Here is a 15,733-nt window from a genome sequence, read left to right as displayed (position 1 = left end):
ATACACTAAAGAAGAAAAATAACATGATCATATCAATAGACGTAGAAAAAGCATTTGACAAGATCTAACATCCACTAATGATAAAAACTTGGTAAACTAAGAGAGGAACATCCTCAACTTGATAAAGTATATCTGGAAAACCCTACAACATCATACTTAATGGTGAGAAATTTGCAGCTTTCCAAGATCAGGTAAAGAATGTCCCCACTCACCACTTCTTTTCAACATTGTACTGAAAGTTGAAGCTAATGAAATAAAGCAAGAAAAGGAAATAAAATGTATACAAGTTGGGAAGGAAAAAATAAAATTGTCTTTGTTCACAGATAATATAACTGTGTATGTAGAAAATCCAAAATAACCAACAAAATACTCCTGGAACTAAGAGGCAGTTACAGCAATACTGCAATGTTTACGTATAAAAGTCCATAATTTTCTATATACCAGAAATGAACAAGTGGAATTTGAAATTAAAAAACATAATATCATTTCTTAGCACTTCAAAATAATGAAGTACTTAAGTATACATCTACCAAATACGTATAAGATCTAGAATGAGAAAAACTACAAAAATCAGATGAAAGAAATTAAAGAAGAGCTAAATAAATAGATAGTCCATGCTGATGGATGGCAACAGTCAATATTGTCAAGAATACAGTGCTTCTCAACTTGATCTATAGATTCAATGCAATCCCAACTAAAATCCAGCAAGTTATTTTGTGGATATCGACAAAATTATTTTGATGTTTATATGGAGATGCAAAAACCCCAGAACAGACAACACAATATTGAACATAAGAACAAAACTGGTGGTGGTGGTGGTGGTGGTGGGGAGATGCCTGAGTGGCTCAGTCAGTTCAGTGTCCAATTCTTGGCTTTGGCTCAGATCATGATCTCATGGATCATGAGACCAATGCCTGAGTCAAACTCTACACTCAGTGTGGAGTCTGCTAGATATCCTCTCCTTCTCTGCCACTCTCCCTGCTTACTCTAGCTCTTTTTCTCTCTCTCTCAAATAATAAATCTTTTTTAAAAATATAAAGAATAAAACTGAAAGATTATCACTTTAAGATTTACTCAAAGTCCAGCATAATCAAGACAGTGTGGTAATGGTGAAAGAATAGATAATAGATCAATGGAACATAATAGAAAGCCTAGAAATAGACACATGTAAATAAGTGCAATACAATGGAGAAAATATAGTCTTTCCAATAAATGGTGCCAGATAACTGTATATCCACATGGAAAAAATTGATTCTAGGCAGACTTTATATCCTCCACAAACATGAACTCAAAATGGATCACAGACCTAAATGTAAAACACAAACAATAAAACTATATAACTACACAGGAAAAAATATAAATGATCTTACATTTGGCAATGACTTTTTACCTATGATACCAAAGGTGTAATCCATGAAAGATATAATTGATAAGCTGGACTTCATTTTTTAAAAAAGTCTGTTCTTTGAAATACAGAATCAAGAATATGAAAAGACAATCCACAGACTGGGGAAAGATATTTCAAAAGATATATCTAATAAAGGACAGCTCAGCAAAATATAAAAAAGAACTTTCAAAACCCAACTAAGAGGGGCACCTGGGTGGCTCAGTGGTTGAGCATCTGCCTTTGGCTCAAGTTGTGATCCTAGGGTTCTGGAATCGAGTTCCTGCATCAGGCTCCCCACGGGGAGCCTGCTTCTCCCTCTGCCTATATCTCTGCCTCTCTCTGTGTCTCTCATGAAAAAATACATAAATTTTGTTTTAAAAAAGACCCAACTAAGAAAATAAACAATCTGATTTTTAAAAAATTAGCTAGAGACTTTAACAGACACCTCATAAACAGATGTCAAATAAACATATGAAAAGATGCTCTGTATCATACATCATCTGGGAAATTGAAATTAAAACAATGAGATACCACCTCATACCTATTAGAATAGCCAAAAACCTAAACACTGACAAACACTGTCAATGATGTGGAGCAACAGGAACTCTCATTTATTGCTGGTGGGAATGCAAAATAGTACAGCCAGTTTGTACTGGAAGTTTGGCAGTTTCTTACAAAGCTAAATACTTGTAGCATATGGTCTAGCAATTGCATTCCTTGGCATTTAATCAAAATAATTGAAAAATTATGTCCACACAAAATCCACACAGATGTTTATAGCAGCTTTATTCATTATTAGCCAAAACTTGGAAGCAACTAAGCAGTCCTTTGGTAGGTTCCATCACCATTCCATCATCCATTCACCAATGGATAAATAAACTGTGGTACATCCAGGCAATGAAAAATTATTCAGTGATTTTCTTAAATGAATTATAAAGCCAAAAATGACATGGAGGAATCTTAAACACATACTACTAAGTGAAAAAAGTCAATATGAAAGGCTACATACTACACAATTTCAATTATATGGCATTTTCGGAAAGGCAAAACTGTAAGACAGTAAAAAAAAAAAAAAAAAAAAATCAGTGATGGGACACCTGTGTGGCTCAGTGGTTGAGCATTTGCCTTTGGTTCAGGTTGTGATCCCAGAGTTCTGGGATTGATTCCTGCATCAGGCTCCCTGCAGGGAGCTTGCTTCTCCCTCTGCCTATGTCTCTATCTCTCTCTCTGTGTCTTGCATGAATAAATAAATCTTTTTTTTTTAATTTTTTTTCTATTTATTTGTGATAGTCACACACACAGAGAGAGAGAGGCAGAGACATAGGCAGAGGGAGAAGCAGGCTCCATGCACCGGGAGCCCGACGTGGGATTCGATCCCGGGTCTCCAGGATCGCGCCCTGGGCCAAAGGCAGGCGCTAAACCGCTGCACCACCCAGGGATCCCATGAATAAATAAATCTTAAAAAGAAAAAAAAGTGGTTGCCAGGGGTTGGGGTGAGCAGGCTGAGTAAGAGGAGCATGGAGGATTTTTAGGACAGTAAAAATACTGTATGATAACATAATGATGAATACATTCATTTCACATTTGCCAAAAGCCATACAATGTACAGAAAAAGTCATTCCTAATGTAAACTATGGGCTTTGGTGCTAATGATGCATCAATATAGGTTCATCAATTGTAGCAAATGTACTAACTACTCCAGTGGGGAATGCTGATAACAGGGGAAGCCATGCATGTGAGAGCACATGAGTTGTTATATGGAAAATCTCTGTCCCTGCTTAATATTGCTGTGAACCTAAACTGCTCTGAAAATTGAAGTCTATTTTTTAAAAAAGAACAAGAAAAGTGAACAGAGCATAAGGTGCCTATTGGATGCCATCAAACATACTACCTTATAGATAATAGGAGTCCTAGGGAATATTTGCAGAAATGATGGCCAAAACTTTTCAAATTTGATAAGTTTGGAAATCAATTTGATAAATTAAACCAAAATGATAAACAAAAGAAATCTACACAGCAATACATTATATTCAATTCAATTCAGTTATATTCCATTCAAAAGCCAGACACAAGGAAAATCTAGAAAATCTAGACAAAAGTTGACTTCTCATCAAAAACCACAGAGGCAAGAGAATAGTAAGATAACATATTTATAGAAAGCAGCAAAAGCAATGCTCAGAGGAAAATTTACTACTGTAAATGCCTACATTAAAAAAGAAGAAACTGGAAGCCCATAACTTAGCTTTACAACTCAAGAAATTGGAAAAAAAGAAGGCCAAACTAAACCAAAAGCTAGCAGAGGAAATAAATAATAAAGATTAGAGATGGGGCACCTGGGTGGTCCCAGTCGGTTAAGTGTCTGACTCTTAATTTTGGCTCAGGTCATGATCTCAGGGTTGTGAAATTGAGCCCTATATCAGGGTCAGGGCTCACCATGGAGTCTGCTTGAGATTTTTTTCTCTCTCCCTCTAAAATAAATAAATATATTAAAATCTTAAAGATTAGAGATAAACATATAAACAACTAGTAAGACAACAGAGAGAGCCAATGAAACCAAAAGTTGGTTCTTTGAAAAGATTAACAGAATTGACAAACTTTTAGTTAGACTAAGGAAAAACAAGCAAATAACTAAAATCAGAAATAAAAGTGGGGATAGTACTACTGACTTTACAGAAGTAAGAATAATAATAATAAGAGAATACTAAGAACAATTATATGCCAACAAATTATAAAACCTACACAAAATGGACACATTCCTAGAAAGATACAAATTACCAAAACCCACTCAAGAAGAAATAGAAAATCCAAGTAGGCCTATAGTATACTCTAGCAAGTATACAGATTGAATCAGTAATCATAAACCTCTAAACATGAAAAACTCAGGTCCAGATGGCCTCGCTGGTGAATTTTCCCCAACATTTAATGAAAGAATGAAAAGTAATCCTTCTCAAACTCTTCCAAAAAATAGAAGGAAGACTTCCTAACTTATTCTGTGAAGCAAGTATTACACCAACACCAAAGTAAGGCTGACAAAGATACCATTAAAAACCTACAGACAGGGATGTCTGGGTGGCTCAGCAGTTTAGCACCTGCTTGCGGCTCAGAGAATGATCCTATAGTCCCGGGATCGAATCCCACATCAGGCTTCTGCATGGAGCCTGCTTCTCCCTCTGCCTGTGTCTCTGCCTCTCTCTTTCTCTCATGAATAAATTAAATAAAATATTTTTAAAAATCCAGACTGATATTCTTTATTAATGTAGATCCAAAAATTCTTCTTTTTTTTTAAAAGATTTTATTTATGTCTTCTTCTAAGGTAAGATTGTCGGGCAGCCCCAGTGGCTCAGTGGTTTAGCACCTGCCTTCTGGCCCAGGGCATGGTCCTGGAGCCCTGGAATCGAGTCCCATGTCGGACTCCCTGCATGGAGCCTGCTTCTCCCTCTGCCTGTGTCTCTGCCTCTCAGCTCTCTCTGTGTCTCTCATGAATAAATAATAAAATCTTTAAAATAAATTCATTGTCTTTCTATATATAAACAATGAACTTGAAAACAAAATTTACAAAATAATTAATTTGTAATTGCACACAAAATAAAATAACTAGGAATAAATTTAATCAAGAAAGTGAGAAATGTGTACACTGAAAAATATAAAGCATTGCTGAAAGCAACGAAAGGATATTTTTTTTTAAAGATTTTATTTATTCATGAGAGACACAGGGAGAGAGAGAGAGAGGCAGAGACACAGGCAGAGGGAGACGCAGGCTCCATGCAGGGAGCCCGATGTGGGACTTGATCCCGGGACTCCAGGATTGCTCCCTGGGCCAAAGGCAGGCACTAAACCGCTGAGCCACCCAGGGATCCCTCTGAAAGGATATTTAAATAAATAAAAAGGCATCCCATGTCCATGGATTGGAAGATAATATTCTTAAAATGCTAGTATTACCCAATGCAATCTACATCTTCAGTACAATTGTATCAAAATCCTAGAAGAAAACCTAGTAGAAAATCGTTGTGATTTTGAATTAGGTAAGATATGGCATCAAAAGGACAATACATACAAGAACAGATTGATAAACTGCACTTTATCAAATCTGAAAACTTCTGTTCTTCAAAAGACACTGTTAAGAGAATAAAAGACAATGATGTGTACTGAGAGGAAAAAATCTTTGCAAATCATATGCCTAAGAAAATATTTGTATTGTGAATATAAAAGAACTCTCATAATTCAAAAATAAGAAAGCAGCTCAATTTAAAAAATGGGTAGATGATTTGAATAGACATTTCATCAAATAAGATATATGGATAATAAGGATATAAAAAGCTGCTCAATAGCTTTATCGTTAGAAAAATGCAAATTAAATTCATAACAAAACAACACTACACCCTTTTAAGAATAACTAAAGTTCAATTAAAATTAGTACAATACCTATTGTTAACAAGGTTATTGAAGAAACAACTTTCAAACACTGCTGGTGGAAATATAAAGCCACTCTTGAAAATATTCTAAGCAGTTTCTGTTAAACATACTTCTACCATATGATCCATTCATTTACCTCCTAGGTATTTACCCAAGAGAAAAGGAAATATATGTCCATACAAGGCTTTGTACATAAATGCTCATAGTGGCCATATTTGTAATAGCCCCAAAGTGGAAACAACCTAAATTTTCCACAAGTTCATGAATGGAGAAACAAATTAGGTATATCCATTCAAAGTAATGCTACTTAACAATAAAAAGCAACCATTCATATACACAACTACATAAATGAATCTCAAAATAGTTATATCAAGTGAAAGAAACCAGGCAAAACGTATGTAATGTATTATTTCATTTATATAAAACTCTGGACGATGCAAGTTATAGTGACAGAAAGCAGACTGTTGATTACTTGGGAGTGAAAGGAGGGGAGGGGCAGGAAGGACAGAATAAAAGGGCAGGAGGGAAATGTTGAGGATGAGGGATACGTCCACTATCTTGGACTGTGGTGATGGTTTCACTGTGTATACATAAGTTCGAAGTTATCAAATTGTGTACTTACAAACATGTGATTTGTTATATTTTAATTATTGTGCAAAAAATGTTTCAAGAAAAAAAAATTCACACTCAACAGGCCAACATTTTAGAACATGAATTATCTTAGGGGATACTATTCTCAGGGAGAAAACTTCAGCAAGCCAGAGATAATTGCATAAACTGTGGCAATAGGATCCATAATGAGCAGTGAATCTGTAACTATAGAAATGAGCTAAAACAAATCTGGGAATTATGCTAACATATTTTTGTAGATTATACTATTGTTTCCAGTTTTTTTTTTTTTTTTAGCCTCCTAGAATTCATTCCCTTTGCAATGTGACTTTGCAGTTGGCTCTCTGACTTGCTTTGGCCAATGGAATTTGTACAGAATGATTAGTACAGAGCCACATCTGCTCATTATTCTTGAATTTCTTTCATCATTATGAGGGGAACATGACCTGGCCAACCCATGGACCAAGGAAGATGACAGAGAGGGGAGCAGAGCAGGATCAGCTTTCATCTTGAAACCAAATCCACTAGAGCTGAGTCTATATTAATGATCCTTTGGGTACATGAGAGAGAATAAATGTTTCTTCTGTAAGCCAGTGAGTTTGGGGCGGTTCATTATGCAGCATGACTAGTAATAGCTATTGAACACATACATATACTGTGATGTATAAGCTAACATTATCAAAGTGGGTAACAAATGGTAGTGGTGGTAGAGAAAAGGGAGAAAAGTAAGAAATAGAGCAGGTATGCTACTTTATTTCTACTTGTCAAAATTTATTAGATTAAGTTGATAAATCAAGTGCTAGATATACAACTATATCTAAAACTACAAAGATAAATACTAAGAGAATATGATTTAAAAATGGGTAGTAAAGGGAAAAGGAGAAGGAAAAGAGAATTATACTAATTTCATTATTGTTCCTTTCTGGGTATTAAAAGAAACTGAAGAAATGGGGATCCCTGGGTGGCGCAGCGGTTTAGCGCCTGCCTTTGGCCTGGGGCGCGATCTTGGAGACCCGGGATCGAATCCCACGTCAGGCTCCCGGTGCATGGAGCCTGCTTCTCCCTCTGCCTGTGTCTCTGCCTCTCTCTCTCTGTGTGACTATCATAAATAAATAAAAATTTAAAAAAAAAAAAAAAAAAAAAATAAAAGAAACTGAAGAAATGGAAGATTAAAGAAATTATCTAAATATATAGTTGTAAAAGGAACTTATTGAACAAAAATAAAATTTCTAAGTTATAGGATGAAATATATTATAAAACAAAGAGACCTACAATGAAAGATATCTTGAGATATCAAACAGAAAGCATGATATAAAATAACAATATTAAATCCAAATACATTTATATTATCTGATATAAATGTGTTAAACTACTGTATCAAAAAATTCTGATTAGGTCTTAAAGCAAAGACATTTTGCTGTTGTCGTGTGACACACCTAATAGAATGTGATTCAGAAAAGTGGAAAGTTAAAAGTGTAGGTCAAGGCATATTACAATGTTGCAACTAAACAGAAACCACAACAATAACAAAAGCCAAGTTTACGATGTTAGCATCAGAAAAATTTGAACTGAGGACAGTTATGACCACTTCATGATTGATAAAGAGACAGTTATGAATATCTGTGAATCAACTACTGAAGCATCAAGTATAAAAAAGGAGACAGAAAAAATATAATCATATTAGGAGTGGGAAAGATTAAATGACCTCTTGAAATCCATGACACATAAAGAGGGGGAAAATTTAAAAACTTAAATGACATTATTATTATTATTATTATTATTATTATTATTATTATTAAAGTAGGCTCCATGCCCAATGCAGGGCTTGAACTCAATCCCACAATCAACAGTTGCATGTTCCACTGCTGAGCCAGCCAGGTGCCCTTAAATGATATTATTATTAAGATAATTCCAATAGATACATCAACCCTGATATTCTGAACACAGAAATGATTACTTCTTTTCAAATACTAACGGATATTCTCCAAAAGAAGCCATAAATTAGGTTTCAAAGACAACCTAAAAAAAAAATCTCCAAACTAAAATAATACAAAAACATAATGTGATCAGGAAAAAGCCTTAAATAACCAAGTGAATAAAAAAGAATAAAATAAGTATCAAACGCAAGAAGTTAGGAAAAGATGAAGAGGGGTGGCTGAGTATAGAGTGACAAAAGTCCAAAATGAGGTTGTGGTGATGGTTGCACAACTGTGAATATAATAAAAACACTGAATTGTGAACTTTAAATGAATTAATTGTAGAGTATGTGAATTAGATCTCAATTAAGCTATTAAAAAAGAAGGATTTAAGAATAATACAGCTAGGAAGAAGAAATGAGATTTAAAAGTCAATAAAATAGATAAACCATTAGGTAATATAATCAAGAAAAAATAGAGGACATTTAACACAAAATAAGAAATAAAGGCACCATCCTACAGAAATAAAGCTAACCTCCCTCAAAACACTAGGTCTGGATGCTTCCTTAGGGTAATTGTACCAAACCCTTAAGGAAAAGTAATTTCAGTTGTATCTACTTAAGACCACAGAAAAGCAAACTTTCCAATTAAGTGTTTATAAAATATGCCAAAACTCAGAATAGATTTAGAAATGTTTAAGACTTTTTTGAAGAAGCACCTTTTTAAAAAATTAATAGAAATAGTGCAAGGAGGGGTATCATAGTAAGAGAATGAATAAAGAAAAACTAATTCAAAATGGAGACAGGAAGCCAGGAAGGGTTCTCACTTCTGTGCTGCTAGTCATAGCTTCCTTTACATACATCAGTGAGAAGAAGGAAGGTTTTTCTCCTTGCCCAGCAACAACTCCACCAATGTGAAATCACCACAATCCTGAACTCTTGCTCTCCTCCAATGAATTTTTGTTCAAAAAAACTCCTCCAAACTTTTTCCTTTCCTCTATTAAAGGGTGCTCTATTCCTTTGTTCTTTGAACTTGCCTAGGGATAGCTAAGGTTTGCTTGTTCTGAGTTCTCTGCTATCCCCAAATAAGGTCGATTTGGGGGGGCGGGGCTAAACTGTTTACCTTCTTCTTTTAATGATTGACATTTCTTGGTGTTACAGGTTGGATCCAAAGGAGACAAACCTCTGAGGAACTACCAACGGCCAGGACTATGCACAGTATCCACTTGAACCCCTTGTATTCTTCACAAGGTGCATAGTCTTCTTCGATTTTGGTTTGGGTGAGTCTCCTCTCCATTCAAGCTTTCTCCTCTTGGTGAAGCTTTTGGATTTTACTTGGGGTCTGTTTTTATGAAAGTGTCACCCTTTCTGGTGAGTATGTTTTGTTTTCTAAATTTCTGCTTGTTTTGTTTTGTTTGCGTTCTCAGTTCTCCAATGTTACTGTGCATACTTGGTCTCTATTTTTGTTTATTCTCCTCTGTTTCTGTTTCTGTTTGTTGAAGCTTCTTGGTAACTCACCCATCCTGTTCAAAATGTGGGAATACACGTGATTCCCAGTGTTTTAAAACAGCTGTTGGAAAACAGGGCCCCTCATGGTATGTTTTAGAGAATCCAAAGGCAAAATGGGTTCCATGTAATCCTTGGACCAGATTCTTGTACCTTTCTGAAAACTGGGTAAATTTCTGGATACTTTGGAATTGTAATGACCATTCTGGGAAAACTTTGTTTTAGATAAATCCACCTTAAGGGGATGCCTTAAAAGAGAAGATTCCAAACATCTCAGTGACAATGGAATGCATTCTTAGATTGGAATGCAGAAGGTCCTGAAAAACAAAATGGCTCCAAAAATAACTCTAAAAGGATCCTTATAGTATACCAATAAAAAAATATTTAGTAAAAAACGTTGGCCATCTGAAGAGGTAAACCTAACTTAGGCCATTACCAGAAACATAGTTTGGATCCAACTATTCTTTCGAGTTTTGTACCTGACACATAACTAAAAATTTTAAAACAAAAGTTATAAGATCTCTGTGTCTATCTATATGTTATGTAGGTCTATATTTTAAAATTTTTAAAACAAAAGTTATAAGATCTCTGTGTCTATCTATATGTTATGTATGGATGTTACATATCCATGTATGTATGTAGACATACATACATTTTCTACCTCTGGATGATACTGCCAAAATTAATTTGTAAAAAATTCTACTTAATTGGCTTAAAAAATAAGTCCTATAAATTAAATAGAGTGAACCAAATGTTTTTTGAGTTCACACGGTCTGAGATAAACTAAAAGCTAGTTTAAGTTTGTTGGTTTCATAAAAACAAGCATGTCTTCAGAGTTATCAACGTTAAATGTAATCAGATAAGTTCATGTTATTTCTGTTGCAAAATTTGTCAGCAGGAAAATTCACTTGAGATGATGGCTGATTTTGTCAAATATCTCATTAGGTTTTGTGAGTAATCTAGACATAGTTTTGAGGAACAAATTATTTAGATAGATAAAAGTGGGATGAGAATCTTTTAAAGTGCCATAATTATGTTTTATGGTATATGTGCTTAAAACATAACTTCCCCAAATCATTTTGGTAACTTGAAACTTTAAATGATGGAATTTCATTGAATATCTAGATCATTTTCCATCAAGATCAAATATTAAAACATTAGTTACTGAACATAGATGTATCTACTTTGGGGCAGCCTGGGTGGCTCAGTGGTTTAGCACTGCCTTCGGCCTAAGGAGTGATCGTGGAGACCCAGGATTGAGTCCCACATAGGGCTTCCTGCATGGAGCCTGCTTCTCCCTCTGCCTATGTCTCTGCCTCTCTCTCTGTCTCTCATGAATAAATAATTAAAATACTTTTTAAAAAAGAAATGATTGTATATGAAAGGTAGGCAAGAAAAGTAGGATGTTTTCAGTAACACGAAGTATTAGGAATAGATAATTCATCTTTTTGTTGAGGAAAAAGATAGTGATTTTATCCTAACGTAAAATGATTACAAGAATAAGAAAGGAATAACATAGAACAAAAGCTGAATAGATTTGTTAAGTTGTAGGTTTGTGAAAAATGAATCTTTAGAAAGAAATTCTTTGTGTGGTCCAGCTAAAACTGAAATGGGTTTACTTAAATTTAAAAAAAGAGAAAGAATTTTCATATAAAAAATATATTGCTAAAGGGACGCCTGGGTGGCTCAGTGGTTGGGCGTCTGCCTTTGGCTCAAGGTGTGATCCTAGAGTCCCAGGATCAAGTCCCACATTGGGCTCCCTGCATGGAGCCTGTTTCTGTCTCTGCATATGTCTCTACTTCTTTCTCTCTGTCTCTCATGAGTAAATAAATAAAATCCTTAAAAAAAAAGTATACTTCTACCGAATTAAAATTTACTTTTTCTATTAAAATGACAAAGTTTTCTTAGATTATTTGTTTGCTCTTAGTAAGAAATTGTAAAAGAAAGTTTCTTTACCTTTAATGTAATCTGCCTAGGAAACAAAGATTCTGTGTTTTATCTTTATAAGGTCTTTGATTACTTAGAAAAACAGAGTCTTCCCTATTAAAAAGTGCTAAGGAGCTAAGGCTTTTTGCAACTACAGAACTTTCTGTATTTGCCTTTAAAATGCTTTTGTCACTTTAGTTAAAATAATTAAGTCTTGTTTCATAATTTTCTGTGATCCATTTGGTCAAGTGTTCAAAAAATTTTATATTTTTTACAAACTTGCCAAAATTCAAATTCTGGGTGAAATCTTTTTGACCTTGAACTATCTTGAGTTTTTCCAGGAGGTTCCTAGAATATCTCAAAATATTTGTTCTCTCTCCCTACAAAAAGGGAAATGTTAAACTTATTAGGCTTATATGGTATGTTAAACTACATGAGAAGCTTGTCAAGTAAGAAGTAATGCTAAACCTTCTTTACCTTATATTTGTATATGTGTATGTGATTAGGTGCTGCAAAATTTATATGAAATTCCTAAAATTCAGGTGTGTCCTGATATATTAGTCATAATTTTAAAATATATGTCATAGAAATAAGCAAATTTTCTTGTCAATTCTGTTGTAATGAACTGTTAGCAGATCTTTAAAAATGGGCATTTTTAAGTCTTTTGTCATTTATAGACAGTTATTGTTTTACTCTAATGCTTTTGCAAATGTATTTTATCTAATGAGAAATTCATGAAAAGGACTCTGACAAGTACCAAGGATATAGGTCTCTGATAGCTTTAGGATCATATAACTGAACTGGGTTGAAGAAAATTTCTCTTAAGTGATCTATGGCTTACAACAATTGGGTAAAATCTTTGTAAAAAAAGATGAAATGATTTTTTTCTTCCTAAATGATCCCTCCATAATTCAGAAACTTGAGTACTTTTTTTCATGACAGTATAATTATTTGCATGAGTTCAATAAGAATCTGTTCTTGTAAAAAGGCCACCACTTCCTTCGTGGCTAAGATCCTATTAGAAAGGATCATTCCTACTTGGGAAACCACCCCCCTTCCCACATTTGAACTTCCTAGTGATCAAGGAATCCACTTTACTGGTCAGGTGCTTCAACAGACTTGTGCTGTTTGGCCAGTTTTAGAACATGTTCACTGTGCCTACCACCCCCAATTTTCAGAACCAGTTGAGTTGGTAATTCATCATTAAGACTGAATTAGCAAAATTTGTAGAAACCCCTGAAACACCCTGGCCAAAAGCACTGCCACTGGTTCTTCTGAATCTCAGATCCAACCCTTACCCACTGGTAAGCTCCCTTTTTGAGATAATCACAGTATGCCCGATGCACCTACCTCGCCCCTGCTTCCTTTGATCTACAGCTGATAAAAGGGGATATACTTCAATTTTGCAAAGGTCTAATAAAATCTTTAGAGAATTATTATACTTAGTAGAACAATCTTTCCATGGTGCTCCCAGGAGACAAAACCATTAGACACCATCATAATCTGCAGCTTGGAGATTTCATCACCTAGAAAAGACCCTTTCAGAAAGATTCCCTCCAACCTTGCTGTCTGGAAGGGACCTGACCAGGATTTGAAGCAAATGACAACCAAGGCAGACAACTTTCCCAAGATGATTGGACTAGGCCTGTATATTTTTTTCTTGCTATTGTTTCTCACCTTATTTTCTTTCTTTCTTGGAAAGACAATGCTGTTATTCACCTTTCCCAATCTATTGCAAAAGGCGCAAAAAGGGGTGGGGGGCAAATCTTTCTGACTGTTGGACCCATCACCAGAAACTCCAATCTATTCACAATGTCAGAGACCCCTTGGTCTTCCCTGTAATCAATTTTTCCTTAGTCTCAAATACCACTACTAATTATAACCACAAGCCTTTGAATGTTACCTATATGGGGCAGGGTATTACGGCCAGGTGTTTCCATACTTTCCACAATCATAATCATGCTAGCTCAACTAGACACCTCCACCTTTGCCAATCATACAATCTTTGCTTCCTCCCAATCTATGTCTTTTCCTAAGTGAAATATGATCTGTTCTCTGTACCCAAGGGAAATACAAATGGGCTAACTCCTCTTTGCAAGGTTTTTGGAAAAGACAGCTTTAGGATGGGATGGTACCTCAAGATCTCTGGCTTGAAAATTTCAAGTAGGAAATTCTAGCTAATGAATCTGTCAATAACCAGACAGCTGAAGTCCTCTGTGCTCCCCCTGCTTTAATTTTTGTCTTCAGTGGATGGCATTTTTATGGGCATATGAATGTTTAGATAGCTGGTGAATTGGAGGCCAAAGCTTATTGGGACATTTAACCATCCCTGTTAACATGCCTAACAAATCAGAAGCCTCTCATTTGTCCATCCACTGAGACTCCGTGGCTGCCTTAAATGGGAACTTCTAAAAGACATCCATGACTCCATAGGGAAAGTTTTTCTTCCTTGGATTGGTGTAAATACCAATGAACAGATGATCAGAAATCTCTCCCTAATATTAGGAGAGGTAGCCAATTCCACATCAAAGCAGTAGCAGCCCAACAATGATCACTTGACTCTGGCTAAGATAGTTTTGGACAATTGCATAGTCCTTGGTTACTTGCTGAACAAGAAGGCGTTTGTGCAATAGCAAACACCACCTGCTGCACCTGGCTAAATGCCTCCGGAGAGGTAGAAACTCAATTACACAAGATAGGGAATAAGTACACTGGTTACAACAAATTGCACCTGATCTCCCTGCTCCTTTGACTTAGTTTAGTTGGCTACCTTCAGATTTGGGTCATGGTTCTGAACGATTATGCATATGGGATTTGTTACATTACTTTTAATTCTGTTTTGCATAATTATTTTTATTTTTATTTTTTTAGATTTATTCATTTATTTATGATAGATATAGAGAGAGGCAGAGACACAGGAGGAGGGAGAAGCAGGCTCCATGCAGGGAGCCCGACGTGGGACTCGATCCCGGGACTCCGGGATTGCGCCCTGGGCCAAAGGCAGACGCCAAACTGCTGAGCCACCCAGGGATCCCCATAATTATTTTTAAATTTGTTGCTTGTCAAATCTCAACAGAAGTGATGCACCAGATAGAATGATGTTGCTCAACACTTTGAGATGATTTCCAAAGCTTACAATCCAGACAAGATATGACCCCAAGAGTGGAAAATACCTGAAAACTCTTTCTACTGTCTTTGTTGCGCAAATATGGTTTCCATCACCTCATGCTCTCCCTGCAACATGGGACAAGAACTCCTTTCTGCCGCTCAGTGGCACAGACAAAAATGCTTAATTAGTAAATAAAAAGCCAACCAAATGCGTGAGCAGCAATGCTTTCAAGGAAAGATCTTGATCAAAAGAGGGAAATGTGAAAATGAATAAAGGAAATCTAATTCAAAATGGAGAAGAGCCTCAATGAAGGAAGGGTTCTTATGCAGGTACTACTCCTGGCAGCTTACCTTACATACTTCAGGAGGAATAAGCTTACTTTACATCCCCAGAAAGAAGGAAGAGTTTCCTCTGGCTTGGCAACAACTCACCCAATGAGAAGCTGCTGCAACCTCAAACTCTTGCTCTCCTTAATGAATTTTTGTTCAAAATAACCCCTCCCAACCTCTTTCTTCCTTCTTAAAAATCACTTTCTTCTTTCTTCTTCAGACTTGCCTATGGTTCATCATAGTTTGCAACTCCTCTGCTATTCCTGAATAAACTCAATTTTGCTGGCTATACTGTTTACCTTTTTCTTTTAATGATTGACAATAGACTTGAGTGGGAAGGCAATTTTGTAAATATGTCAGTTATCCTCCAAATTAATGTATGAATTGACTACATTTCTGACCAAAATCTTAAAAGAATTTGCAATGCTGTTTGACAAATTAATCCTTAAAAAAAAACATATTTTTGTATGGAATTTTTCAAATGTATTCAAAACTAGAATAATAGCTTCAGTAAGTACCAACACAGGGTCAATCTTGGA

General features: G+C 35.5%; 1 long non-coding RNA gene across 1 annotated transcript in view; it reads right to left on the bottom strand.

The window, feature by feature from the left end:
• Positions 1 to 15,733, bottom strand: part of LOC111092378 — a 77,085-nt gene that overhangs the window by 59,575 nt on the left and 1,777 nt on the right. The window lies entirely within an intron of this gene.

Source organism: Canis lupus, chromosome 25, assembly GCF_011100685.1.
Source record: "Canis lupus familiaris isolate Mischka breed German Shepherd chromosome 25, alternate assembly UU_Cfam_GSD_1.0, whole genome shotgun sequence".
NCBI classification, from domain to species: Eukaryota; Metazoa; Chordata; class Mammalia; order Carnivora; family Canidae; genus Canis; species Canis lupus.
Note: the sequence above shows the minus strand (reverse complement) of the source record. Positions and strands in the feature narration are given on the sequence as shown.